General features: G+C 50.8%; 48 non-coding genes across 48 annotated transcripts; all 48 read left to right on the top strand.

Moving 5' to 3' along the window:
* The first annotated feature begins 225 nt into the window (after positions 1-225).
* Positions 226-299, top strand: TRNAT-AGU (transfer RNA threonine (anticodon AGU)). The gene has a single exon. It is a non-coding gene; the product is annotated as a tRNA-Thr (tRNA).
* Positions 300-460: 161 nt separating this feature from the next.
* Positions 461-534, top strand: TRNAT-AGU (transfer RNA threonine (anticodon AGU)). The gene has a single exon. It is a non-coding gene; the product is annotated as a tRNA-Thr (tRNA).
* Positions 535-1,073: 539 nt separating this feature from the next.
* Positions 1,074-1,155, top strand: TRNAS-GCU (transfer RNA serine (anticodon GCU)). Its single transcript has one exon. It is a non-coding gene; the product is annotated as a tRNA-Ser (tRNA).
* A 442-nt stretch (positions 1,156-1,597) lies between these two features.
* Positions 1,598-1,671, top strand: TRNAT-AGU (transfer RNA threonine (anticodon AGU)). Its single transcript has one exon. It is a non-coding gene; the product is annotated as a tRNA-Thr (tRNA).
* A 161-nt stretch (positions 1,672-1,832) lies between these two features.
* Positions 1,833-1,906, top strand: TRNAT-AGU (transfer RNA threonine (anticodon AGU)). Its single transcript has one exon. It is a non-coding gene; the product is annotated as a tRNA-Thr (tRNA).
* A 539-nt stretch (positions 1,907-2,445) lies between these two features.
* Positions 2,446-2,527, top strand: TRNAS-GCU (transfer RNA serine (anticodon GCU)). Its single transcript has one exon. It is a non-coding gene; the product is annotated as a tRNA-Ser (tRNA).
* Positions 2,528-2,960: 433 nt separating this feature from the next.
* Positions 2,961-3,034, top strand: TRNAT-AGU (transfer RNA threonine (anticodon AGU)). Its single transcript has one exon. It is a non-coding gene; the product is annotated as a tRNA-Thr (tRNA).
* Positions 3,035-3,195: 161 nt separating this feature from the next.
* On the top strand, positions 3,196-3,269 carry TRNAT-AGU (transfer RNA threonine (anticodon AGU)). The gene has a single exon. It is a non-coding gene; the product is annotated as a tRNA-Thr (tRNA).
* A 539-nt stretch (positions 3,270-3,808) lies between these two features.
* Positions 3,809-3,890, top strand: TRNAS-GCU (transfer RNA serine (anticodon GCU)). Its single transcript has one exon. It is a non-coding gene; the product is annotated as a tRNA-Ser (tRNA).
* A 429-nt stretch (positions 3,891-4,319) lies between these two features.
* Positions 4,320-4,393, top strand: TRNAT-AGU (transfer RNA threonine (anticodon AGU)). Its single transcript has one exon. It is a non-coding gene; the product is annotated as a tRNA-Thr (tRNA).
* A 161-nt stretch (positions 4,394-4,554) lies between these two features.
* On the top strand, positions 4,555-4,628 carry TRNAT-AGU (transfer RNA threonine (anticodon AGU)). Its single transcript has one exon. It is a non-coding gene; the product is annotated as a tRNA-Thr (tRNA).
* Positions 4,629-5,167: 539 nt separating this feature from the next.
* TRNAS-GCU (transfer RNA serine (anticodon GCU)) lies at positions 5,168-5,249 on the top strand. The gene has a single exon. It is a non-coding gene; the product is annotated as a tRNA-Ser (tRNA).
* Positions 5,250-5,682: 433 nt separating this feature from the next.
* TRNAT-AGU (transfer RNA threonine (anticodon AGU)) lies at positions 5,683-5,756 on the top strand. Its single transcript has one exon. It is a non-coding gene; the product is annotated as a tRNA-Thr (tRNA).
* Positions 5,757-5,917: 161 nt separating this feature from the next.
* On the top strand, positions 5,918-5,991 carry TRNAT-AGU (transfer RNA threonine (anticodon AGU)). Its single transcript has one exon. It is a non-coding gene; the product is annotated as a tRNA-Thr (tRNA).
* A 539-nt stretch (positions 5,992-6,530) lies between these two features.
* On the top strand, positions 6,531-6,612 carry TRNAS-GCU (transfer RNA serine (anticodon GCU)). The gene has a single exon. It is a non-coding gene; the product is annotated as a tRNA-Ser (tRNA).
* A 433-nt stretch (positions 6,613-7,045) lies between these two features.
* Positions 7,046-7,119, top strand: TRNAT-AGU (transfer RNA threonine (anticodon AGU)). The gene has a single exon. It is a non-coding gene; the product is annotated as a tRNA-Thr (tRNA).
* Positions 7,120-7,280: 161 nt separating this feature from the next.
* Positions 7,281-7,354, top strand: TRNAT-AGU (transfer RNA threonine (anticodon AGU)). The gene has a single exon. It is a non-coding gene; the product is annotated as a tRNA-Thr (tRNA).
* A 539-nt stretch (positions 7,355-7,893) lies between these two features.
* On the top strand, positions 7,894-7,975 carry TRNAS-GCU (transfer RNA serine (anticodon GCU)). Its single transcript has one exon. It is a non-coding gene; the product is annotated as a tRNA-Ser (tRNA).
* Positions 7,976-8,417: 442 nt separating this feature from the next.
* Positions 8,418-8,491, top strand: TRNAT-AGU (transfer RNA threonine (anticodon AGU)). Its single transcript has one exon. It is a non-coding gene; the product is annotated as a tRNA-Thr (tRNA).
* Positions 8,492-8,652: 161 nt separating this feature from the next.
* Positions 8,653-8,726, top strand: TRNAT-AGU (transfer RNA threonine (anticodon AGU)). Its single transcript has one exon. It is a non-coding gene; the product is annotated as a tRNA-Thr (tRNA).
* A 539-nt stretch (positions 8,727-9,265) lies between these two features.
* TRNAS-GCU (transfer RNA serine (anticodon GCU)) lies at positions 9,266-9,347 on the top strand. The gene has a single exon. It is a non-coding gene; the product is annotated as a tRNA-Ser (tRNA).
* A 442-nt stretch (positions 9,348-9,789) lies between these two features.
* On the top strand, positions 9,790-9,863 carry TRNAT-AGU (transfer RNA threonine (anticodon AGU)). Its single transcript has one exon. It is a non-coding gene; the product is annotated as a tRNA-Thr (tRNA).
* Positions 9,864-10,024: 161 nt separating this feature from the next.
* TRNAT-AGU (transfer RNA threonine (anticodon AGU)) lies at positions 10,025-10,098 on the top strand. The gene has a single exon. It is a non-coding gene; the product is annotated as a tRNA-Thr (tRNA).
* Positions 10,099-10,637: 539 nt separating this feature from the next.
* Positions 10,638-10,719, top strand: TRNAS-GCU (transfer RNA serine (anticodon GCU)). Its single transcript has one exon. It is a non-coding gene; the product is annotated as a tRNA-Ser (tRNA).
* A 441-nt stretch (positions 10,720-11,160) lies between these two features.
* TRNAT-AGU (transfer RNA threonine (anticodon AGU)) lies at positions 11,161-11,234 on the top strand. The gene has a single exon. It is a non-coding gene; the product is annotated as a tRNA-Thr (tRNA).
* A 161-nt stretch (positions 11,235-11,395) lies between these two features.
* On the top strand, positions 11,396-11,469 carry TRNAT-AGU (transfer RNA threonine (anticodon AGU)). The gene has a single exon. It is a non-coding gene; the product is annotated as a tRNA-Thr (tRNA).
* Positions 11,470-12,008: 539 nt separating this feature from the next.
* On the top strand, positions 12,009-12,090 carry TRNAS-GCU (transfer RNA serine (anticodon GCU)). Its single transcript has one exon. It is a non-coding gene; the product is annotated as a tRNA-Ser (tRNA).
* Positions 12,091-12,518: 428 nt separating this feature from the next.
* TRNAT-AGU (transfer RNA threonine (anticodon AGU)) lies at positions 12,519-12,592 on the top strand. The gene has a single exon. It is a non-coding gene; the product is annotated as a tRNA-Thr (tRNA).
* Positions 12,593-12,753: 161 nt separating this feature from the next.
* TRNAT-AGU (transfer RNA threonine (anticodon AGU)) lies at positions 12,754-12,827 on the top strand. The gene has a single exon. It is a non-coding gene; the product is annotated as a tRNA-Thr (tRNA).
* A 539-nt stretch (positions 12,828-13,366) lies between these two features.
* On the top strand, positions 13,367-13,448 carry TRNAS-GCU (transfer RNA serine (anticodon GCU)). The gene has a single exon. It is a non-coding gene; the product is annotated as a tRNA-Ser (tRNA).
* Positions 13,449-13,877: 429 nt separating this feature from the next.
* TRNAT-AGU (transfer RNA threonine (anticodon AGU)) lies at positions 13,878-13,951 on the top strand. Its single transcript has one exon. It is a non-coding gene; the product is annotated as a tRNA-Thr (tRNA).
* A 161-nt stretch (positions 13,952-14,112) lies between these two features.
* Positions 14,113-14,186, top strand: TRNAT-AGU (transfer RNA threonine (anticodon AGU)). The gene has a single exon. It is a non-coding gene; the product is annotated as a tRNA-Thr (tRNA).
* Positions 14,187-14,725: 539 nt separating this feature from the next.
* Positions 14,726-14,807, top strand: TRNAS-GCU (transfer RNA serine (anticodon GCU)). Its single transcript has one exon. It is a non-coding gene; the product is annotated as a tRNA-Ser (tRNA).
* A 433-nt stretch (positions 14,808-15,240) lies between these two features.
* TRNAT-AGU (transfer RNA threonine (anticodon AGU)) lies at positions 15,241-15,314 on the top strand. The gene has a single exon. It is a non-coding gene; the product is annotated as a tRNA-Thr (tRNA).
* A 161-nt stretch (positions 15,315-15,475) lies between these two features.
* Positions 15,476-15,549, top strand: TRNAT-AGU (transfer RNA threonine (anticodon AGU)). Its single transcript has one exon. It is a non-coding gene; the product is annotated as a tRNA-Thr (tRNA).
* Positions 15,550-16,088: 539 nt separating this feature from the next.
* On the top strand, positions 16,089-16,170 carry TRNAS-GCU (transfer RNA serine (anticodon GCU)). Its single transcript has one exon. It is a non-coding gene; the product is annotated as a tRNA-Ser (tRNA).
* A 433-nt stretch (positions 16,171-16,603) lies between these two features.
* TRNAT-AGU (transfer RNA threonine (anticodon AGU)) lies at positions 16,604-16,677 on the top strand. The gene has a single exon. It is a non-coding gene; the product is annotated as a tRNA-Thr (tRNA).
* Positions 16,678-16,838: 161 nt separating this feature from the next.
* TRNAT-AGU (transfer RNA threonine (anticodon AGU)) lies at positions 16,839-16,912 on the top strand. Its single transcript has one exon. It is a non-coding gene; the product is annotated as a tRNA-Thr (tRNA).
* Positions 16,913-17,451: 539 nt separating this feature from the next.
* On the top strand, positions 17,452-17,533 carry TRNAS-GCU (transfer RNA serine (anticodon GCU)). Its single transcript has one exon. It is a non-coding gene; the product is annotated as a tRNA-Ser (tRNA).
* A 440-nt stretch (positions 17,534-17,973) lies between these two features.
* Positions 17,974-18,047, top strand: TRNAT-AGU (transfer RNA threonine (anticodon AGU)). Its single transcript has one exon. It is a non-coding gene; the product is annotated as a tRNA-Thr (tRNA).
* A 161-nt stretch (positions 18,048-18,208) lies between these two features.
* TRNAT-AGU (transfer RNA threonine (anticodon AGU)) lies at positions 18,209-18,282 on the top strand. Its single transcript has one exon. It is a non-coding gene; the product is annotated as a tRNA-Thr (tRNA).
* Positions 18,283-18,823: 541 nt separating this feature from the next.
* On the top strand, positions 18,824-18,905 carry TRNAS-GCU (transfer RNA serine (anticodon GCU)). The gene has a single exon. It is a non-coding gene; the product is annotated as a tRNA-Ser (tRNA).
* Positions 18,906-19,347: 442 nt separating this feature from the next.
* Positions 19,348-19,421, top strand: TRNAT-AGU (transfer RNA threonine (anticodon AGU)). Its single transcript has one exon. It is a non-coding gene; the product is annotated as a tRNA-Thr (tRNA).
* A 161-nt stretch (positions 19,422-19,582) lies between these two features.
* Positions 19,583-19,656, top strand: TRNAT-AGU (transfer RNA threonine (anticodon AGU)). The gene has a single exon. It is a non-coding gene; the product is annotated as a tRNA-Thr (tRNA).
* A 539-nt stretch (positions 19,657-20,195) lies between these two features.
* Positions 20,196-20,277, top strand: TRNAS-GCU (transfer RNA serine (anticodon GCU)). Its single transcript has one exon. It is a non-coding gene; the product is annotated as a tRNA-Ser (tRNA).
* A 441-nt stretch (positions 20,278-20,718) lies between these two features.
* Positions 20,719-20,792, top strand: TRNAT-AGU (transfer RNA threonine (anticodon AGU)). Its single transcript has one exon. It is a non-coding gene; the product is annotated as a tRNA-Thr (tRNA).
* Positions 20,793-20,953: 161 nt separating this feature from the next.
* On the top strand, positions 20,954-21,027 carry TRNAT-AGU (transfer RNA threonine (anticodon AGU)). Its single transcript has one exon. It is a non-coding gene; the product is annotated as a tRNA-Thr (tRNA).
* A 539-nt stretch (positions 21,028-21,566) lies between these two features.
* Positions 21,567-21,648, top strand: TRNAS-GCU (transfer RNA serine (anticodon GCU)). The gene has a single exon. It is a non-coding gene; the product is annotated as a tRNA-Ser (tRNA).
* Positions 21,649-21,901: the final 253 nt, after the last annotated feature.

The raw sequence follows: 21,901 nt of genomic DNA, 5'->3' as shown, positions 1-21,901 counted from the left end.
CTGCACCCAGCCGCCCCCAACCAGAGCTCTTCACATCCCTGACCGGACATAGCTCCCGCTTTTGTTCTCCCCTCTGTCCACAGCTTTAACCTCTGTGCACTCCCCTTCCCCTTCACAGCTCCAGCTCCAGCTCCAGCCCCAGCCCCGGCATTCCTATTACACACAGCGCTCACTCCTGCACCCACTCTGCACTTGACTGGGTTGCAAAGGACTTGCCCCAAGTGAGGCGCTGTGGCTTAGTTGGTGAAAGCGCCTGTCTAGTAAACAGGAGATCCTGAGTTCAAATCTCAGCAGTGCCTGCCGTGGAGTCTTTCCATTTATAAAGTTTTCAGTTTTGCGCAAGCTTAATGGCACCCTTGAGTCTCCCAAGCGTGGTAGGTTTCTAACCCGGTGCTAGCCTGACGGAAGACCTTGCCTCCAAAGATTTGAAAAATTCTCACAAGGGGCTTGCCCCAAGTGAGGCGCTGTGGCTTAGTTGGTGAAAGCGCCTGTCTAGTAAACAGGAGATCCTGAGTTCAAATCTCAGCAGTGCCTGCCACGGAGTCCTTCCATTTATAACATTTTCAGTATTGCACGAGCTCCATGTCCCCCCTCAGTCTGCCAAGCGTGGTAGATTACCAACCCAGTGCTGGACTTCTGGAAGACCTTGCCTCCAACGACTTGAAAAATTCTCACTGAACATACCAGCCTATTAGGCTAAAGATCAGTCCTGGATGCCCTTTTGAATGCAGGGGACTTGGTCTTTGGAGGGAGCACGCCTTCCCATCAACATTCTGGAGCAGAGAACAATTCAGGCCTCCCTTCAATGTTGGATACCTCTTCTTCTGTGAGAACCGCAGATGGGAATCCAGTTGGACAGACAATGCCATGGGTGTGGCCTACGTCAATCACCAAGGGGGTCACCAAAGGTGGTACAGCTCAGAAGGAAGCATATTGCCCCAGGAGAACATGGTGCTCAGACATACTCAGACTCCTGCCAGATTCTCCGTGTGCCCTCCCAGATTGCCGGAATCTGGCTAAGCCCTTCTCAAAAACCACAGACAAGAAACTGCACAAGGTTCTAGATCACACATGACGAGGTGGCCGAGTGGTTAAGGCGATGGACTGCTAATCCATTGTGCTCTGCACGCATGGGTTCGAATCCCATCCTCGTCGGTAGTTTAGTTCATAATCCATGTAAATGTGCGTAACGTAAAGCATCTTATGGCACGATAGTCTTCAACACATTGAAAAAAAAAAAAAAAAAAAAAAAAAAAAAAAGGACACAGTCACCCTAGACAATCAATCTACCTACATTCCGTGCCCCTTATCTTCGGCCCAATCCACAGCACTCACCTCTGCACTCAATCACCCCCATGCATGGCTCTCACCTCTGCACCCAGCCGCCCCCAACCAGAGCTCTTCACATCCCTGACCGGACATAGCTCCCGCTTTTGTTCTCCCCTCTGTCCACAGCTTTAACCTCTGTGCACTCCCCTTCCCCTTCACAGCTCCAGCTCCAGCTCCAGCCCCAGCCCCGGCATTCCTATTACACACAGCGCTCACTCCTGCACCCACTCTGCACTTGACTGGGTTGCAAAGGACTTGCCCCAAGTGAGGCGCTGTGGCTTAGTTGGTGAAAGCGCCTGTCTAGTAAACAGGAGATCCTGAGTTCAAATCTCAGCAGTGCCTGCCGTGGAGTCTTTCCATTTATAAAGTTTTCAGTTTTGCGCAAGCTTAATGGCACCCTTGAGTCTCCCAAGCGTGGTAGGTTTCTAACCCGGTGCTAGCCTGACGGAAGACCTTGCCTCCAAAGATTTGAAAAATTCTCACAAGGGGCTTGCCCCAAGTGAGGCGCTGTGGCTTAGTTGGTGAAAGCGCCTGTCTAGTAAACAGGAGATCCTGAGTTCAAATCTCAGCAGTGCCTGCCACAGAGTCCTTCCATTTATAACATTTTCAGTATTGCACGAGCTCCATGTCCCCCCTCAGTCTGCCAAGCGTGGTAGATTACCAACCCAGTGCTGGACTTCTGGAAGACCTTGCCTCCAACGACTTGAAAAATTCTCACTGAACATACCAGCCTATTAGGCTAAAGATCAGTCCTGGATGCCCTTTTGAATGCAGGGGACTTGGTCTTTGGAGGGAGCACGCCTTCCCATCAACATTCTGGAGCAGAGAACAATTCAGGCCTCCCTTCAATGTTGGATACCTCTTCTTCTGTGAGAACCGCAGATGGGAATCCAGTTGGACAGACAATGCCATGGGTGTGGCCTACGTCAATCACCAAGGGGGTCACCAAAGGTGGTACAGCTCAGAAGGAAGCATATTGCCCCAGGAGAACATGGTGCTCAGACATACTCAGACTCCTGCCAGATTCTCCGTGTGCCCTCCCAGATTGCCGGAATCTGGCTAAGCCCTTCTCAAAAACCACAGACAAGAAACTGCACAAGGTTCTAGATCACACATGACGAGGTGGCCGAGTGGTTAAGGCGATGGACTGCTAATCCATTGTGCTCTGCACGCATGGGTTCGAATCCCATCCTCGTCGGTAGTTTAGTTCATAATCCATGTAAATGTGCGTAACGTAAAGCATCTTATGGCACGATAGTCTTCAACACATTGAAAAAAAAAAAAAAAAAAAAAAGGACACAGTCACCCTAGACAATCAATCTACCTACATTCCGTGCCCCTTATCTTCGGCCCAATCCACAGCACTCACCTCTGCACTCAATCACCCCCATGCATGGCTCTCACCTCTGCACCCAGCCGCCCCCAACCAGAGCTCTTCACATCCCTGACCGGACATAGCTCCCGCCTTTGTTCTCCCCTCTGTCCACAGCTTTAACCTCTGTGCACTCCCCTTCCCCTTCACAGCTCCAGCTCCAGCTCCAGCCCCAGCCCCGGCATTCCTATTACACACAGCGCTCACTCCTGCACCCACTCTGCACTTGACTGGGTTGCAAAGGACTTGCCCCAAGTGAGGCGCTGTGGCTTAGTTGGTGAAAGCGCCTGTCTAGTAAACAGGAGATCCTGAGTTCAAATCTCAGCAGTGCCTGCCGTGGAGTCTTTCCATTTATAAAGTTTTCAGTTTTGCGCAAGCTTAATGGCACCCTTGAGTCTCCCAAGCGTGGTAGGTTTCTAACCCGGTGCTAGCCTGACGGAAGACCTTGCCTCCAAAGATTTGAAAAATTCTCACAAGGGGCTTGCCCCAAGTGAGGCGCTGTGGCTTAGTTGGTGAAAGCGCCTGTCTAGTAAACAGGAGATCCTGAGTTCAAATCTCAGCAGTGCCTGCCACGGAGTCCTTCCATTTATAACATTTTCAGTATTGCACGAGCTCCATGTCCCCCCTCAGTCTGCCAAGCGTGGTAGATTACCAACCCAGTGCTGGACTTCTGGAAGACCTTGCCTCCAACGACTTGAAAAATTCTCACTGAACATACCAGCCTATTAGGCTAAAGATCAGTCCTGGATGCCCTTTTGAATGCAGGGGACTTGGTCTTTGGAGGGAGCACGCCTTCCCATCAACATTCTGGAGCAGAGAACAATTCAGGCCTCCCTTCAATGTTGGATACCTCTTCTTCTGTGAGAACCGCAGATGGGAATCCAGTTGGACAGACAATGCCATGGGTGTGGCCTACGTCAATCACCAAGGGGGTCACCAAAGGTGGTACAGCTCAGAAGGAAGCATATTGCCCCAGGAGAACATGGTGCTCAGACATACTCAGACTCCTGCCAGATTCTCCGTGTGCCCTCCCAGATTGCCGGAATCTGGCTAAGCCCTTCTCAAAAACCACAGACAAGAAACTGCACAAGGTTCTAGATCACACATGACGAGGTGGCCGAGTGGTTAAGGCGATGGACTGCTAATCCATTGTGCTCTGCACGCATGGGTTCGAATCCCATCCTCGTTGGTAGTTTAGTTCATAATCCATGTAAATGTGCGTAACGTAAAGCATCTTATGGCACGATAGTCTTCAACACATTGAAAAAAAAAAAAAAAAAAAGACACAGTCACCCTAGACAATCAATCTACCTACATTCCGTGCCCCTTATCTTCGGCCCAATCCACAGCACTCACCTCTGCACTCAATCACCCCCATGCATGGCTCTCACCTCTGCACCCAGCCGCCCCCAACCAGAGCTCTTCACATCCCTGACCGGACATAGCTCCCGCTTTTGTTCTCCCCTCTGTCCACAGCTTTAACCTCTGTGCACTCCCCTTCCCCTTCACAGCTCCAGCTCCAGCTCCAGCCCCAGCCCCGGCATTCCTATTACACACAGCGCTCACTCCTGCACCCACTCTGCACTTGACTGGGTTGCAAAGGACTTGCCCCAAGTGAGGCGCTGTGGCTTAGTTGGTGAAAGCGCCTGTCTAGTAAACAGGAGATCCTGAGTTCAAATCTCAGCAGTGCCTGCCGTGGAGTCTTTCCATTTATAAAGTTTTCAGTTTTGCGCAAGCTTAATGGCACCCTTGAGTCTCCCAAGCGTGGTAGGTTTCTAACCCGGTGCTAGCCTGACGGAAGACCTTGCCTCCAAAGATTTGAAAAATTCTCACAAGGGGCTTGCCCCAAGTGAGGCGCTGTGGCTTAGTTGGTGAAAGCGCCTGTCTAGTAAACAGGAGATCCTGAGTTCAAATCTCAGCAGTGCCTGCCACGGAGTCCTTCCATTTATAACATTTTCAGTATTGCACGAGCTCCATGTCCCCCCTCAGTCTGCCAAGCGTGGTAGATTACCAACCCAGTGCTGGACTTCTGGAAGACCTTGCCTCCAACGACTTGAAAAATTCTCACTGAACATACCAGCCTATTAGGCTAAAGATCAGTCCTGGATGCCCTTTTGAATGCAGGGGACTTGGTCTTTGGAGGGAGCACGCCTTCCCATCAACATTCTGGAGCAGAGAACAATTCAGGCCTCCCTTCAATGTTGGATACCTCTTCTTCTGTGAGAACCGCAGATGGGAATCCAGTTGGACAGACAATGCCATGGGTGTGGCCTACGTCAATCACCAAGGGGGTCACCAAAGGTGGTACAGCTCAGAAGGAAGCATATTGCCCCAGGAGAACATGGTGCTCAGACATACTCAGACTCCTGCCAGATTCTCCGTGTGCCCTCCCAGATTGCCGGAATCTGGCTAAGCCCTTCTCAAAAACCACAGACAAGAAACTGCACAAGGTTCTAGATCACACATGACGAGGTGGCCGAGTGGTTAAGGCGATGGACTGCTAATCCATTGTGCTCTGCACGCATGGGTTCGAATCCCATCCTCGTCGGTAGTTTAGTTCATAATCCATGTAAATGTGCGTAACGTAAAGCATCTTATGGCACGATAGTCTTCAACACATTGAAAAAAAAAAAAAAAAAAAAAAGGACACAGTCACCCTAGACAATCAATCTACCTACATTCCGTGCCCCTTATCTTCGGCCCAATCCACAGCACTCACCTCTGCACTCAATCACCCCCATGCATGGCTCTCACCTCTGCACCCAGCCGCCCCCAACCAGAGCTCTTCACATCCCTGACCGGACATAGCTCCCGCTTTTGTTCTCCCCTCTGTCCACAGCTTTAACCTCTGTGCACTCCCCTTCCCCTTCACAGCTCCAGCTCCAGCTCCAGCCCCAGCCCCGGCATTCCTATTACACACAGCGCTCACTCCTGCACCCACTCTGCACTTGACTGGGTTGCAAAGGACTTGCCCCAAGTGAGGCGCTGTGGCTTAGTTGGTGAAAGCGCCTGTCTAGTAAACAGGAGATCCTGAGTTCAAATCTCAGCAGTGCCTGCCGTGGAGTCTTTCCATTTATAAAGTTTTCAGTTTTGCGCAAGCTTAATGGCACCCTTGAGTCTCCCAAGCGTGGTAGGTTTCTAACCCGGTGCTAGCCTGACGGAAGACCTTGCCTCCAAAGATTTGAAAAATTCTCACAAGGGGCTTGCCCCAAGTGAGGCGCTGTGGCTTAGTTGGTGAAAGCGCCTGTCTAGTAAACAGGAGATCCTGAGTTCAAATCTCAGCAGTGCCTGCCACGGAGTCCTTCCATTTATAACATTTTCAGTATTGCACGAGCTCCATGTCCCCCCTCAGTCTGCCAAGCGTGGTAGATTACCAACCCAGTGCTGGACTTCTGGAAGACCTTGCCTCCAACGACTTGAAAAATTCTCACTGAACATACCAGCCTATTAGGCTAAAGATCAGTCCTGGATGCCCTTTTGAATGCAGGGGACTTGGTCTTTGGAGGGAGCACGCCTTCCCATCAACATTCTGGAGCAGAGAACAATTCAGGCCTCCCTTCAATGTTGGATACCTCTTCTTCTGTGAGAACCGCAGATGGGAATCCAGTTGGACAGACAATGCCATGGGTGTGGCCTACGTCAATCACCAAGGGGGTCACCAAAGGTGGTACAGCTCAGAAGGAAGCATATTGCCCCAGGAGAACATGGTGCTCAGACATACTCAGACTCCTGCCAGATTCTCCGTGTGCCCTCCCAGATTGCCGGAATCTGGCTAAGCCCTTCTCAAAAACCACAGACAAGAAACTGCACAAGGTTCTAGATCACACATGACGAGGTGGCCGAGTGGTTAAGGCGATGGACTGCTAATCCATTGTGCTCTGCACGCATGGGTTCGAATCCCATCCTCGTCGGTAGTTTAGTTCATAATCCATGTAAATGTGCGTAACGTAAAGCATCTTATGGCACGATAGTCTTCAACACATTGAAAAAAAAAAAAAAAAAAAAAAGGACACAGTCACCCTAGACAATCAATCTACCTACATTCCGTGCCCCTTATCTTCGGCCCAATCCACAGCACTCACCTCTGCACTCAATCACCCCCATGCATGGCTCTCACCTCTGCACCCAGCCGCCCCCAACCAGAGCTCTTCACATCCCTGACCGGACATAGCTCCCGCTTTTGTTCTCCCCTCTGTCCACAGCTTTAACCTCTGTGCACTCCCCTTCCCCTTCACAGCTCCAGCTCCAGCTCCAGCCCCAGCCCCGGCATTCCTATTACACACAGCGCTCACTCCTGCACCCACTCTGCACTTGACTGGGTTGCAAAGGACTTGCCCCAAGTGAGGCGCTGTGGCTTAGTTGGTGAAAGCGCCTGTCTAGTAAACAGGAGATCCTGAGTTCAAATCTCAGCAGTGCCTGCCGTGGAGTCTTTCCATTTATAAAGTTTTCAGTTTTGCGCAAGCTTAATGGCACCCTTGAGTCTCCCAAGCGTGGTAGGTTTCTAACCCGGTGCTAGCCTGACGGAAGACCTTGCCTCCAAAGATTTGAAAAATTCTCACAAGGGGCTTGCCCCAAGTGAGGCGCTGTGGCTTAGTTGGTGAAAGCGCCTGTCTAGTAAACAGGAGATCCTGAGTTCAAATCTCAGCAGTGCCTGCCACGGAGTCCTTCCATTTATAACATTTTCAGTATTGCACGAGCTCCATGTCCCCCCTCAGTCTGCCAAGCGTGGTAGATTACCAACCCAGTGCTGGACTTCTGGAAGACCTTGCCTCCAACGACTTGAAAAATTCTCACTGAACATACCAGCCTATTAGGCTAAAGATCAGTCCTGGATGCCCTTTTGAATGCAGGGGACTTGGTCTTTGGAGGGAGCACGCCTTCCCATCAACATTCTGGAGCAGAGAACAATTCAGGCCTCCCTTCAATGTTGGATACCTCTTCTTCTGTGAGAACCGCAGATGGGAATCCAGTTGGACAGACAATGCCATGGGTGTGGCCTACGTCAATCACCAAGGGGGTCACCAAAGGTGGTACAGCTCAGAAGGAAGCATATTGCCCCAGGAGAACATGGTGCTCAGACATACTCAGACTCCTGCCAGATTCTCCGTGTGCCCTCCCAGATTGCCGGAATCTGGCTAAGCCCTTCTCAAAAACCACAGACAAGAAACTGCACAAGGTTCTAGATCACACATGACGAGGTGGCCGAGTGGTTAAGGCGATGGACTGCTAATCCATTGTGCTCTGCACGCATGGGTTCGAATCCCATCCTCGTCGGTAGTTTAGTTCATAATCCATGTAAATGTGCGTAACGTAAAGCATCTTATGGCACGATAGTCTTCAACACATTGAAAAAAAAAAAAAAAAAAAAAAAAAAAAAAAGGACACAGTCACCCTAGACAATCAATCTACCTACATTCCGTGCCCCTTATCTTCGGCCCAATCCACAGCACTCACCTCTGCACTCAATCACCCCCATGCATGGCTCTCACCTCTGCACCCAGCCGCCCCCAACCAGAGCTCTTCACATCCCTGACCGGACATAGCTCCCGCTTTTGTTCTCCCCTCTGTCCACAGCTTTAACCTCTGTGCACTCCCCTTCCCCTTCACAGCTCCAGCTCCAGCTCCAGCCCCAGCCCCGGCATTCCTATTACACACAGCGCTCACTCCTGCACCCACTCTGCACTTGACTGGGTTGCAAAGGACTTGCCCCAAGTGAGGCGCTGTGGCTTAGTTGGTGAAAGCGCCTGTCTAGTAAACAGGAGATCCTGAGTTCAAATCTCAGCAGTGCCTGCCGTGGAGTCTTTCCATTTATAAAGTTTTCAGTTTTGCGCAAGCTTAATGGCACCCTTGAGTCTCCCAAGCGTGGTAGGTTTCTAACCCGGTGCTAGCCTGACGGAAGACCTTGCCTCCAAAGATTTGAAAAATTCTCACAAGGGGCTTGCCCCAAGTGAGGCGCTGTGGCTTAGTTGGTGAAAGCGCCTGTCTAGTAAACAGGAGATCCTGAGTTCAAATCTCAGCAGTGCCTGCCACGGAGTCCTTCCATTTATAACATTTTCAGTATTGCACGAGCTCCATGTCCCCCCTCAGTCTGCCAAGCGTGGTAGATTACCAACCCAGTGCTGGACTTCTGGAAGACCTTGCCTCCAACGACTTGAAAAATTCTCACTGAACATACCAGCCTATTAGGCTAAAGATCAGTCCTGGATGCCCTTTTGAATGCAGGGGACTTGGTCTTTGGAGGGAGCACGCCTTCCCATCAACATTCTGGAGCAGAGAACAATTCAGGCCTCCCTTCAATGTTGGATACCTCTTCTTCTGTGAGAACCGCAGATGGGAATCCAGTTGGACAGACAATGCCATGGGTGTGGCCTACGTCAATCACCAAGGGGGTCACCAAAGGTGGTACAGCTCAGAAGGAAGCATATTGCCCCAGGAGAACATGGTGCTCAGACATACTCAGACTCCTGCCAGATTCTCCGTGTGCCCTCCCAGATTGCCGGAATCTGGCTAAGCCCTTCTCAAAAACCACAGACAAGAAACTGCACAAGGTTCTAGATCACACATGACGAGGTGGCCGAGTGGTTAAGGCGATGGACTGCTAATCCATTGTGCTCTGCACGCATGGGTTCGAATCCCATCCTCGTCGGTAGTTTAGTTCATAATCCATGTAAATGTGCGTAACGTAAAGCATCTTATGGCACGATAGTCTTCAACACATTGAAAAAAAAAAAAAAAAAAAAAAAAAAAAAAAGGACACAGTCACCCTAGACAATCAATCTACCTACATTCCGTGCCCCTTATCTTCGGCCCAATCCACAGCACTCACCTCTGCACTCAATCACCCCCATGCATGGCTCTCACCTCTGCACCCAGCCGCCCCCAACCAGAGCTCTTCACATCCCTGACCGGACATAGCTCCCGCTTTTGTTCTCCCCTCTGTCCACAGCTTTAACCTCTGGGCACTCCCCTTCCCCTTCACAGCTCCAGCTCCAGCTCCAGCCCCAGCCCCGGCATTCCTATTACACACAGCGCTCACTCCTGCACCCACTCTGCACTTGACTGGGTTGCAAAGGACTTGCCCCAAGTGAGGCGCTGTGGCTTAGTTGGTGAAAGCGCCTGTCTAGTAAACAGGAGATCCTGAGTTCAAATCTCAGCAGTGCCTGCCGTGGAGTCTTTCCATTTATAAAGTTTTCAGTTTTGCGCAAGCTTAATGGCACCCTTGAGTCTCCCAAGCGTGGTAGGTTTCTAACCCGGTGCTAGCCTGACGGAAGACCTTGCCTCCAAAGATTTGAAAAATTCTCACAAGGGGCTTGCCCCAAGTGAGGCGCTGTGGCTTAGTTGGTGAAAGCGCCTGTCTAGTAAACAGGAGATCCTGAGTTCAAATCTCAGCAGTGCCTGCCACGGAGTCCTTCCATTTATAACATTTTCAGTATTGCACGAGCTCCATGTTCCCCCTCAGTCTGCCAAGCGTGGTAGATTACCAACCCAGTGCTGGACTTCTGGAAGACCTTGCCTCCAACGACTTGAAAAATTCTCACTGAACATACCAGCCTATTAGGCTAAAGATCAGTCCTGGATGCCCTTTTGAATGCAGGGGACTTGGTCTTTGGAGGGAGCACGCCTTCCCATCAACATTCTGGAGCAGAGAACAATTCAGGCCTCCCTTCAATGTTGGATACCTCTTCTTCTGTGAGAACCGCAGATGGGAATCCAGTTGGACAGACAATGCCATGGGTGTGGCCTACGTCAATCACCAAGGGGGTCACCAAAGGTGGTACAGCTCAGAAGGAAGCATATTGCCCCAGGAGAACATGGTGCTCAGACATACTCAGACTCCTGCCAGATTCTCCGTGTGCCCTCCCAGATTGCCGGAATCTGGCTAAGCCCTTCTCAAAAACCACAGACAAGAAACTGCACAAGGTTCTAGATCACACATGACGAGGTGGCCGAGTGGTTAAGGCGATGGACTGCTAATCCATTGTGCTCTGCACGCATGGGTTCGAATCCCATCCTCGTCGGTAGTTTAGTTCATAATCCATGTAAATGTGCGTAACGTAAAGCATCTTATGGCACGATAGTCTTCAACACATTGAAAAAAAAAAAAAAAAAAAAAAAAAAAAAAGGACACAGTCACCCTAGACAATCAATCTACCTACATTCCGTGCCCCTTATCTTCGGCCCAATCCACAGCACTCACCTCTGCACTCAATCACCCCCATGCATGGCTCTCACCTCTGCACCCAGCCGCCCCCAACCAGAGCTCTTCACATCCCTGACCGGACATAGCTCCCGCTTTTGTTCTCCCCTCTGTCCACAGCTTTAACCTCTGTGCACTCCCCTTCCCCTTCACAGCTCCAGCTCCAGCTCCAGCCCCAGCCCCGGCATTCCTATTACACACAGCGCTCACTCCTGCACCCACTCTGCACTTGACTGGGTTGCAAAGGACTTGCCCCAAGTGAGGCGCTGTGGCTTAGTTGGTGAAAGCGCCTGTCTAGTAAACAGGAGATCCTGAGTTCAAATCTCAGCAGTGCCTGCCGTGGAGTCTTTCCATTTATAAAGTTTTCAGTTTTGCGCAAGCTTAATGGCACCCTTGAGTCTCCCAAGCGTGGTAGGTTTCTAACCCGGTGCTAGCCTGACGGAAGACCTTGCCTCCAAAGATTTGAAAAATTCTCACAAGGGGCTTGCCCCAAGTGAGGCGCTGTGGCTTAGTTGGTGAAAGCGCCTGTCTAGTAAACAGGAGATCCTGAGTTCAAATCTCAGCAGTGCCTGCCACGGAGTCCTTCCATTTATAACATTTTCAGTATTGCACGAGCTCCATGTCCCCCCTCAGTCTGCCAAGCGTGGTAGATTACCAACCCAGTGCTGGACTTCTGGAAGACCTTGCCTCCAACGACTTGAAAAATTCTCACTGAACATACCAGCCTATTAGGCTAAAGATCAGTCCTGGATGCCCTTTTGAATGCAGGGGACTTGGTCTTTGGAGGGAGCACGCCTTCCCATCAACATTCTGGAGCAGAGAACAATTCAGGCCTCCCTTCAATGTTGGATACCTCTTCTTCTGTGAGAACCGCAGATGGGAATCCAGTTGGACAGACAATGCCATGGGTGTGGCCTACGTCAATCACCAAGGGGGTCACCAAAGGTGGTACAGCTCAGAAGGAAGCATATTGCCCCAGGAGAACATGGTGCTCAGACATACTCAGACTCCTGCCAGATTCTCCGTGTGCCCTCCCAGATTGCCGGAATCTGGCTAAGCCCTTCTCAAAAACCACAGACAAGAAACTGCACAAGGTTCTAGATCACACATGACGAGGTGGCCGAGTGGTTAAGGCGATGGACTGCTAATCCATTGTGCTCTGCACGCATGGGTTCGAATCCCATCCTCGTCGGTAGTTTAGTTCATAATCCATGTAAATGTGCGTAACGTAAAGCATCTTATGGCACGATAGTCTTCAACACATTGAAAAAAAAAAAAAAAAAGGACACAGTCACCCTAGACAATCAATCTACCTACATTCCGTGCCCCTTATCTTCGGCCCAATCCACAGCACTCACCTCTGCACTCAATCACCCCCATGCATGGCTCTCACCTCTGCACCCAGCCGCCCCCAACCAGAGCTCTTCACATCCCTGACCGGACATAGCTCCCGCTTTTGTTCTCCCCTCTGTCCACAGCTTTAACCTCTGTGCACTCCCCTTCCCCTTCACAGCTCCAGCTCCAGCTCCAGCCCCAGCCCCGGCATTCCTATTACACACAGCGCTCACTCCTGCACCCACTCTGCACTTGACTGGGTTGCAAAGGACTTGCCCCAAGTGAGGCGCTGTGGCTTAGTTGGTGAAAGCGCCTGTCTAGTAAACAGGAGATCCTGAGTTCAAATCTCAGCAGTGCCTGCCGTGGAGTCTTTCCATTTATAAAGTTTTCAGTTTTGCGCAAGCTTAATGGCACCCTTGAGTCTCCCAAGCGTGGTAGGTTTCTAACCCGGTGCTAGCCTGACGGAAGACCTTGCCTCCAAAGATTTGAAAAATTCTCACAAGGGGCTTGCCCCAAGTGAGGCGCTGTGGCTTAGTTGGTGAAAGCGCCTGTCTAGTAAACAGGAGATCCTGAGTTCAAATCTCAGCAGTGCCTGCCACGGAGTCCTTCCATTTATAACATTTTCAGTATTGCACGAGCTCCATGTCCCCCCTCAGTCTGCCAAGCGTGGTAGATTACCAACCCAGTGCTGGACTTCTGGAAGACCTTGCCTCCAACGACTTGAAAAATTCTCACTGAACATACCAGCCTATTAGGCTAAAGATCAGTCCTGGATGCCCTTTTGAATGCAGGGGACTTGGTCTTTGGAGGGAGCACGCCTTCCCATCAACATTCTGGAGCAGAGAACAATTCAGGCCTCCCTTCAATGTTGGATACCTCTTCTTCTGTGAGAACCGCAGATGGGAATCCAGTTGGACAGACAATGCCATGGGTGTGGCCTACGTCAATCACCAAGGGGGTCACCAAAGGTGGTACAGCTCAGAAGGAAGCATATTGCCCCAGGAGAACATGGTGCTCAGACATACTCAGACTCCTGCCAGATTCTCCGTGTGCCCTCCCAGATTGCCGGAATCTGGCTAAGCCCTTCTCAAAAACCACAGACAAGAAACTGCACAAGGTTCTAGATCACACATGACGAGGTGGCCGAGTGGTTAAGGCGATGGACTGCTAATCCATTGTGCTCTGCACGCATGGGTTCGAATCCCATCCTCGTTGGTAGTTTAGTTCATAATCCATGTAAATGTGCGTAACGTAAAGCATCTTATGGCACGATAGTCTTCAACACATTGAAAAAAAAAAAAAAAAAAAGACACAGTCACCCTAGACAATCAATCTACCTACATTCCGTGCCCCTTATCTTCGGCCCAATCCACAGCACTCACCTCTGCACTCAATCACCCCCATGCATGGCTCTCACCTCTGCACCCAGCCGCCCCCAACCAGAGCTCTTCACATCCCTGACCGGACATAGCTCCCGCTTTTGTTCTCCCCTCTGTCCACAGCTTTAACCTCTGTGCACTCCCCTTCCCCTTCACAGCTCCAGCTCCAGCTCCAGCCCCAGCCCCGGCATTCCTATTACACACAGCGCTCACTCCTGCACCCACTCTGCACTTGACTGGGTTGCAAAGGACTTGCCCCAAGTGAGGCGCTGTGGCTTAGTTGGTGAAAGCGCCTGTCTAGTAAACAGGAGATCCTGAGTTCAAATCTCAGCAGTGCCTGCCGTGGAGTCTTTCCATTTATAAAGTTTTCAGTTTTGCGCAAGCTTAATGGCACCCTTGAGTCTCCCAAGCGTGGTAGGTTTCTAACCCGGTGCTAGCCTGACGGAAGACCTTGCCTCCAAAGATTTGAAAAATTCTCACAAGGGGCTTGCCCCAAGTGAGGCGCTGTGGCTTAGTTGGTGAAAGCGCCTGTCTAGTAAACAGGAGATCCTGAGTTCAAATCTCAGCAGTGCCTGCCACGGAGTCCTTCCATTTATAACATTTTCAGTATTGCACGAGCTCCATGTCCCCCCTCAGTCTGCCAAGCGTGGTAGATTACCAACCCAGTGCTGGACTTCTGGAAGACCTTGCCTCCAACGACTTGAAAAATTCTCACTGAACATACCAGCCTATTAGGCTAAAGATCAGTCCTGGATGCCCTTTTGAATGCAGGGGACTTGGTCTTTGGAGGGAGCACGCCTTCCCATCAACATTCTGGAGCAGAGAACAATTCAGGCCTCCCTTCAATGTTGGATACCTCTTCTTCTGTGAGAACCGCAGATGGGAATCCAGTTGGACAGACAATGCCATGGGTGTGGCCTACGTCAATCACCAAGGGGGTCACCAAAGGTGGTACAGCTCAGAAGGAAGCATATTGCCCCAGGAGAACATGGTGCTCAGACATACTCAGACTCCTGCCAGATTCTCCGTGTGCCCTCCCAGATTGCCGGAATCTGGCTAAGCCCTTCTCAAAAACCACAGACAAGAAACTGCACAAGGTTCTAGATCACACATGACGAGGTGGCCGAGTGGTTAAGGCGATGGACTGCTAATCCATTGTGCTCTGCACGCATGGGTTCGAATCCCATCCTCGTCGGTAGTTTAGTTCATAATCCATGTAAATGTGCGTAACGTAAAGCATCTTATGGCACGATAGTCTTCAACACATTGAAAAAAAAAAAAAAAAAAAAAAGGACACAGTCACCCTAGACAATCAATCTACCTACATTCCGTGCCCCTTATCTTCGGCCCAATCCACAGCACTCACCTCTGCACTCAATCACCCCCATGCATGGCTCTCACCTCTGCACCCAGCCGCCCCCAACCAGAGCTCTTCACATCCCTGACCGGACATAGCTCCCGCTTTTGTTCTCCCCTCTGTCCACAGCTTTAACCTCTGTGCACTCCCCTTCCCCTTCACAGCTCCAGCTCCAGCTCCAGCCCCAGCCCCGGCATTCCTATTACACACAGCGCTCACTCCTGCACCCACTCTGCACTTGACTGGGTTGCAAAGGACTTGCCCCAAGTGAGGCGCTGTGGCTTAGTTGGTGAAAGCGCCTGTCTAGTAAACAGGAGATCCTGAGTTCAAATCTCAGCAGTGCCTGCCGTGGAGTCTTTCCATTTATAAAGTTTTCAGTTTTGCGCAAGCTTAATGGCACCCTTGAGTCTCCCAAGCGTGGTAGGTTTCTAACCCGGTGCTAGCCTGACGGAAGACCTTGCCTCCAAAGATTTGAAAAATTCTCACAAGGGGCTTGCCCCAAGTGAGGCGCTGTGGCTTAGTTGGTGAAAGCGCCTGTCTAGTAAACAGGAGATCCTGAGTTCAAATCTCAGCAGTGCCTGCCACGGAGTCCTTCCATTTATAACATTTTCAGTATTGCACGAGCTCCATGTCCCCCCTCAGTCTGCCAAGCGTGGTAGATTACCAACCCAGTGCTGGACTTCTGGAAGACCTTGCCTCCAACGACTTGAAAAATTCTCACTGAACATACCAGCCTATTAGGCTAAAGATCAGTCCTGGATGCCCTTTTGAATGCAGGGGACTTGGTCTTTGGAGGGAGCACGCCTTCCCATCAACATTCTGGAGCAGAGAACAATTCAGGCCTCCCTTCAATGTTGGATACCTCTTCTTCTGTGAGAACCGCAGATGGGAATCCAGTTGGACAGACAATGCCATGGGTGTGGCCTACGTCAATCACCAAGGGGGTCACCAAAGGTGGTACAGCTCAGAAGGAAGCATATTGCCCCAGGAGAACATGGTGCTCAGACATACTCAGACTCCTGCCAGATTCTCCGTGTGCCCTCCCAGATTGCCGGAATCTGGCTAAGCCCTTCTCAAAAACCACAGACAAGAAACTGCACAAGGTTCTAGATCACACATGACGAGGTGGCCGAGTGGTTAAGGCGATGGACTGCTAATCCATTGTGCTCTGCACGCATGGGTTCGAATCCCATCCTCGTCGGTAGTTTAGTTCATAATCCATGTAAATGTGCGTAACGTAAAGCATCTTATGGCACGATAGTCTTCAACACATTGAAAAAAAAAAAAAAAAAAAAAAGGACACAGTCACCCTAGACAATCAATCTACCTACATTCCGTGCCCCTTATCTTCGGCCCAATCCACAGCACTCACCTCTGCACTCAATCACCCCCATGCATGGCTCTCACCTCTGCACCCAGCCGCCCCCAACCAGAGCTCTTCACATCCCTGACCGGACATAGCTCCCGCTTTTGTTCTCCCCTCTGTCCACAGCTTTAACCTCTGTGCACTCCCCTTCCCCTTCACAGCTCCAGCTCCAGCTCCAGCCCCAGCCCCGGCATTCCTATTACACACAGCGCTCACTCCTGCACCCACTCTGCACTTGACTGGGTTGCAAAGGACTTGCCCCAAGTGAGGCGCTGTGGCTTAGTTGGTGAAAGCGCCTGTCTAGTAAACAGGAGATCCTGAGTTCAAATCTCAGCAGTGCCTGCCGTGGAGTCTTTCCATTTATAAAGTTTTCAGTTTTGCGCAAGCTTAATGGCACCCTTGAGTCTCCCAAGCGTGGTAGGTTTCTAACCCGGTGCTAGCCTGACGGAAGACCTTGCCTCCAAAGATTTGAAAAATTCTCACAAGGGGCTTGCCCCAAGTGAGGCGCTGTGGCTTAGTTGGTGAAAGCGCCTGTCTAGTAAACAGGAGATCCTGAGTTCAAATCTCAGCAGTGCCTGCCACGGAGTCCTTCCATTTATAACATTTTCAGTATTGCACGAGCTCCATGTCCCCCCTCAGTCTGCCAAGCGTGGTAGATTACCAACCCAGTGCTGGACTTCTGGAAGACCTTGCCTCCAACGACTTGAAAAATTCTCACTGAACATACCAGCCTATTAGGCTAAAGATCAGTCCTGGATGCCCTTTTGAATGCAGGGGACTTGGTCTTTGGAGGGAGCACGCCTTCCCATCAACATTCTGGAGCAGAGAACAATTCAGGCCTCCCTTCAATGTTGGATACCTCTTCTTCTGTGAGAACCGCAGATGGGAATCCAGTTGGACAGACAATGCCATGGGTGTGGCCTACGTCAATCACCAAGGGGGTCACCAAAGGTGGTACAGCTCAGAAGGAAGCATATTGCCCCAGGAGAACATGGTGCTCAGACATACTCAGACTCCTGCCAGATTCTCCGTGTGCCCTCCCAGATTGCCGGAATCTGGCTAAGCCCTTCTCAAAAACCACAGACAAGAAACTGCACAAGGTTCTAGATCACACATGACGAGGTGGCCGAGTGGTTAAGGCGATGGACTGCTAATCCATTGTGCTCTGCACGCATGGGTTCGAATCCCATCCTCGTCGGTAGTTTAGTTCATAATCCATGTAAATGTGCGTAACGTAAAGCATCTTATGGCACGATAGTCTTCAACACATTGAAAAAAAAAAAAAAAAAAAAAAAAAAAAAGGACACAGTCACCCTAGACAATCAATCTACCTACATTCCGTGCCCCTTATCTTCGGCCCAATCCACAGCACTCACCTCTGCACTCAATCACCCCCATGCATGGCTCTCACCTCTGCACCCAGCCGCCCCCAACCAGAGCTCTTCACATCCCTGACCGGACATAGCTCCCGCTTTTGTTCTCCCCTCTGTCCACAGCTTTAACCTCTGTGCACTCCCCTTCCCCTTCACAGCTCCAGCTCCAGCTCCAGCCCCAGCCCCGGCATTCCTATTACACACAGCGCTCACTCCTGCACCCACTCTGCACTTGACTGGGTTGCAAAGGACTTGCCCCAAGTGAGGCGCTGTGGCTTAGTTGGTGAAAGCGCCTGTCTAGTAAACAGGAGATCCTGAGTTCAAATCTCAGCAGTGCCTGCCGTGGAGTCTTTCCATTTATAAAGTTTTCAGTTTTGCGCAAGCTTAATGGCACCCTTGAGTCTCCCAAGCGTGGTAGGTTTCTAACCCGGTGCTAGCCTGACGGAAGACCTTGCCTCCAAAGATTTGAAAAATTCTCACAAGGGGCTTGCCCCAAGTGAGGCGCTGTGGCTTAGTTGGTGAAAGCGCCTGTCTAGTAAACAGGAGATCCTGAGTTCAAATCTCAGCAGTGCCTGCCACGGAGTCCTTCCATTTATAACATTTTCAGTATTGCACGAGCTCCATGTCCCCCCTCAGTCTGCCAAGCGTGGTAGATTACCAACCCAGTGCTGGACTTCTGGAAGACCTTGCCTCCAACGACTTGAAAAATTCTCACTGAACATACCAGCCTATTAGGCTAAAGATCAGTCCTGGATGCCCTTTTGAATGCAGGGGACTTGGTCTTTGGAGGGAGCACGCCTTCCCATCAACATTCTGGAGCAGAGAACAATTCAGGCCTCCCTTCAATGTTGGATACCTCTTCTTCTGTGAGAACCGCAGATGGGAATCCAGTTGGACAGACAATGCCATGGGTGTGGCCTACGTCAATCACCAAGGGGGTCACCAAAGGTGGTACAGCTCAGAAGGAAGCATATTGCCCCAGGAGAACATGGTGCTCAGACATACTCAGACTCCTGCCAGATTCTCCGTGTGCCCTCCCAGATTGCCGGAATCTGGCTAAGCCCCCTTCTCAAAAACCACAGACAAGAAACTGCACAAGGTTCTAGATCACACATGACGAGGTGGCCGAGTGGTTAAGGCGATGGACTGCTAATCCATTGTGCTCTGCACGCATGGGTTCGAATCCCATCCTCGTCGGTAGTTTAGTTCATAATCCATGTAAATGTGCGTAACGTAAAGCATCTTATGGCACGATAGTCTTCAACACATTGAAAAAAAAAAAAAAAAAAAAAAAAAAAAAAAGGACACAGTCACCCTAGACAATCAATCTACCTACATTCCGTGCCCCTTATCTTCGGCCCAATCCACAGCACTCACCTCTGCACTCAATCACCCCCATGCATGGCTCTCACCTCTGCACCCAGCCGCCCCCAACCAGAGCTCTTCACATCCCTGACCGGACATAGCTCCCGCTTTTGTTCTCCCCTCTGTCCACAGCTTTAACCTCTGGGCACTCCCCTTCCCCTTCACAGCTCCAGCTCCAGCTCCAGCCCCAGCCCCGGCATTCCTATTACACACAGCGCTCACTCCTGCACCCACTCTGCACTTGACTGGGTTGCAAAGGACTTGCCCCAAGTGAGGCGCTGTGGCTTAGTTGGTGAAAGCGCCTGTCTAGTAAACAGGAGATCCTGAGTTCAAATCTCAGCAGTGCCTGCCGTGGAGTCTTTCCATTTATAAAGTTTTCAGTTTTGCGCAAGCTTAATGGCACCCTTGAGTCTCCCAAGCGTGGTAGGTTTCTAACCCGGTGCTAGCCTGACGGAAGACCTTGCCTCCAAAGATTTGAAAAATTCTCACAAGGGGCTTGCCCCAAGTGAGGCGCTGTGGCTTAGTTGGTGAAAGCGCCTGTCTAGTAAACAGGAGATCCTGAGTTCAAATCTCAGCAGTGCCTGCCACGGAGTCCTTCCATTTATAACATTTTCAGTATTGCACGAGCTCCATGTTCCCCCTCAGTCTGCCAAGCGTGGTAGATTACCAACCCAGTGCTGGACTTCTGGAAGACCTTGCCTCCAACGACTTGAAAAATTCTCACTGAACATACCAGCCTATTAGGCTAAAGATCAGTCCTGGATGCCCTTTTGAATGCAGGGGACTTGGTCTTTGGAGGGAGCACGCCTTCCCATCAACATTCTGGAGCAGAGAACAATTCAGGCCTCCCTTCAATGTTGGATACCTCTTCTTCTGTGAGAACCGCAGATGGGAATCCAGTTGGACAGACAATGCCATGGGTGTGGCCTACGTCAATCACCAAGGGGGTCACCAAAGGTGGTACAGCTCAGAAGGAAGCATATTGCCCCAGGAGAACATGGTGCTCAGACATACTCAGACTCCTGCCAGATTCTCCGTGTGCCCTCCCAGATTGCCGGAATCTGGCTAAGCCCTTCTCAAAAACCACAGACAAGAAACTGCACAAGGTTCTAGATCACACATGACGAGGTGGCCGAGTGGTTAAGGCGATGGACTGCTAATCCATTGTGCTCTGCACGCATGGGTTCGAATCCCATCCTCGTCGGTAGTTTAGTTCATAATCCATGTAAATGTGCGTAACGTAAAGCATCTTATGGCACGATAGTCTTCAACACATTGAAAAAAAAAAAAAAAAAAAAAAAAAAAAAAGGACACAGTCACCCTAGACAATCAATCTACCTACATTCCGTGCCCCTTATCTTCGGCCCAATCCACAGCACTCACCTCTGCACTCAATCACCCCCATGCATGGCTCTCACCTCTGCACCCAGCCGCCCCCAACCAGAGCTCTTCACATCCCTGACCGGACATAGCTCCCGCTTTTGTTCTCCCCTCTGTCCACAGCTTTAACCTCTGTGCACTCCCCTTCCCCTTCACAGCTCCAGCTCCAGCTCCAGCCCCAGCCCCGGCATTCCTATTACACACAGCGCTCACTCCTGCACCCACTCTGCACTTGACTGGGTTGCAAAGGACTTGCCCCAAGTGAGGCGCTGTGGCTTAGTTGGTGAAAGCGCCTGTCTAGTAAACAGGAGATCCTGAGTTCAAATCTCAGCAGTGCCTGCCGTGGAGTCTTTCCATTTATAAAGTTTTCAGTTTTGCGCAAGCTTAATGGCACCCTTGAGTCTCCCAAGCGTGGTAGGTTTCTAACCCGGTGCTAGCCTGACGGAAGACCTTGCCTCCAAAGATTTGAAAAATTCTCACAAGGGGCTTGCCCCAAGTGAGGCGCTGTGGCTTAGTTGGTGAAAGCGCCTGTCTAGTAAACAGGAGATCCTGAGTTCAAATCTCAGCAGTGCCTGCCACGGAGTCCTTCCATTTATAACATTTTCAGTATTGCACGAGCTCCATGTCCCCCCTCAGTCTGCCAAGCGTGGTAGATTACCAACCCAGTGCTGGACTTCTGGAAGACCTTGCCTCCAACGACTTGAAAAATTCTCACTGAACATACCAGCCTATTAGGCTAAAGATCAGTCCTGGATGCCCTTTTGAATGCAGGGGACTTGGTCTTTGGAGGGAGCACGCCTTCCCATCAACATTCTGGAGCAGAGAACAATTCAGGCCTCCCTTCAATGTTGGATACCTCTTCTTCTGTGAGAACCGCAGATGGGAATCCAGTTGGACAGACAATGCCATGGGTGTGGCCTACGTCAATCACCAAGGGGGTCACCAAAGGTGGTACAGCTCAGAAGGAAGCATATTGCCCCAGGAGAACATGGTGCTCAGACATACTCAGACTCCTGCCAGATTCTCCGTGTGCCCTCCCAGATTGCCGGAATCTGGCTAAGCCCTTCTCAAAAACCACAGACAAGAAACTGCACAAGGTTCTAGATCACACATGACGAGGTGGCCGAGTGGTTAAGGCGATGGACTGCTAATCCATTGTGCTCTGCACGCATGGGTTCGAATCCCATCCTCGTCGGTAGTTTAGTTCATAATCCATGTAAATGTGCGTAACGTAAAGCATCTTATGGCACGATAGTCTTCAACACATTGAAAAAAAAAAAAAAAAAGGACACAGTCACCCTAGACAATCAATCTACCTACATTCCGTGCCCCTTATCTTCGGCCCAATCCACAGCACTCACCTCTGCACTCAATCACCCCCATGCATGGCTCTCACCTCTGCACCCAGCCGCCCCCAACCAGAGCTCTTCACATCCCTGACCGGACAT

This window comes from Aquarana catesbeiana, linkage group LG03 (assembly GCF_042186555.1).
Source record: "Aquarana catesbeiana isolate 2022-GZ linkage group LG03, ASM4218655v1, whole genome shotgun sequence".
Lineage (NCBI taxonomy): Eukaryota > Metazoa > Chordata > Amphibia > Anura > Ranidae > Aquarana > Aquarana catesbeiana.
This window is presented reverse-complemented; position numbering and strand designations above follow the sequence as displayed.